The sequence below is a fragment of the Piliocolobus tephrosceles genome, chromosome 11, assembly GCF_002776525.5.
Source record: "Piliocolobus tephrosceles isolate RC106 chromosome 11, ASM277652v3, whole genome shotgun sequence".
In the NCBI taxonomy this organism is placed as follows: domain Eukaryota; kingdom Metazoa; phylum Chordata; class Mammalia; order Primates; family Cercopithecidae; genus Piliocolobus; species Piliocolobus tephrosceles.
Window position 1 is genome coordinate 116,990,455 of NC_045444.1, and position 2,122 is coordinate 116,992,576.

The window sequence follows — 2,122 nt, forward strand, 5'->3', positions numbered from 1 at the left end:
TTTTAAAAGCTCAATATCACTGATCATTAGAGAAATGCAAATTAAATCTACAATGAGACACCATCTCACACCAGTCAAAATGGTTCTTGCTAAAAAGTCAATAACAGCTAGTAAGGTTGTGGAGAAAAGGGAACATTTATACACTGTTGGTGGGAGTGTAAATTAGTTCAACCATTATGGAAAGCAGTGTGGCAATTCCTCAAAGTACTAAAAGCAGAACTGCCATTCCACCCAGCAATCCCATTACTGGGTACATACCCAAAGGAATATAAATCATTCTACCATAAAATCACATGCATGTAAATGTTCATTGCAGCACTATTCACAATAGCAAAGATATGGAATCAACTTAAGTGCCCATCAATATCAGACTGGATAAAGAAAATATGGTATGCATACACCATGGAATAGTATGCAGCCATAAGAAAGAATGAGATCATGTCACAGGAACATGGATAGAGCTGGAAGTTATTATCCTTAGCAAACTAACGCAGGAACAGAAAATCAAATACCACGTGTTCTCACTTATAAGTGGGAGCTAAATGATGAGAACTCATGAACGCAATGAAGGGAACAACAGACACTAGGGTCTACTTGAGGGTGGAAGATGAGAAGAGGGAGAGGAGCAGAAAAAATACCTATTGGTGATGAAGTAATCTGTACAACAAACCCCTTTGACAAGAGTTTCCCTATATAACAAACCTTCACATGTATCCTTGAACCTAAAAGTTTTTTAAATTGTAAATAAATGGATCATTAATAAAAAAATTTTAATAATGAACTTTTCTTATCAAGTTCTCTTATTGAATAATTTGGAATGAAACTTATAATTGATACCATAAAGTCTTTCTATAAAGGATCATATTATATCTTCCCAATTATTCATTTTCATACTTTTTGTTGTTACTGTGAAAGTAATCTTTTCCCATTGAATTTTATTACTGATTATTGCCTATTACAGAAAGCTACGTTATTTATGTATAATTTTGTCACTGATTACCATACTGAATATTAGATAGCATCATTTTCACCTTTTACCCAGTGGCATCAGGAAGCCTGTGGTGGCTCCATAGCATCTCCAACTTTCAATTCATGGAATCGTAATTGGTTTAGGAGATGGAAGTATTCCTCAGTTGAGCACTAAAACCTCTGACAATTCTTGGTTATGTTGGAAAATGATTCTGCCAGGGCACCCTGGTGTATTTGCATGTGTAAAGGAGGAAAAAATAATTTTTCTGCTACCCTTCTAAGTTTCCCCTACCCAGATCCTCTGGGGCCCCTGTAACAAAAGACAGATTAACAAGAGAAAAACAGAAGTTTATTAGCATATATAGAGAGCTATATATGTATACACACATATCTCTCTCTATATATATATACATACATATGTATATACATCCAACTCTGGTTATGGGAGACAGAGTACCATATACGGGTAGCTGGTTCCAAGCATATACTGCATCCTTTCAGGAAGTGCTCCAACCTCAGAAATGACTGTTTGGGACCATAGTTATCTATATGTGTGTGTATATATATGTGTGTGTATATGAGAGATACTCAGAGAGATGAATAACTCTCCAAGAGGTGGCTGAGACTTCAATAGGTGGTATTAGCTTAAATACCATCTCCAGCTAAAGACAAAGAAAGAAGAGTATGGGAAAGCCAGTTATGGGGATGACCAGGAAGCGCATGGTAAACAAGAGTAAAGTTTGCTGTGCAGATTTGAGGTGTCTTCTCCACTGATAAGAGTCCCTTGTGATTTAGAATCATCCTTCTCTTCCTGGGACAGAGAGACATCCTTATGAATGGAGATCTCCTTTGTAAATATAAAGTTCCCTAACAAAGGAGTAACTTCTACTGTGTTTTTAGAGCTTCTCCTATGTCTCCTATTCCTCAAAATAATCTTTATGCCAGAGAGGCACATTCTAAGGTGGCATATTCTGGCCTCCCATACAGGTCTCCACATAGACCCCAGAGGCGGGGCTTAACTGCCGCTGATCTGATCTAAGTCTTGACAGAATACCTGTGGTCTTTCCAGAACATTTGCACAAGGCAGGCATGAGAGGAGCTGCTTGAAGGCCATTCCCCACTCTCCTGCTCATCTTTTGGAGGCTACCATGAC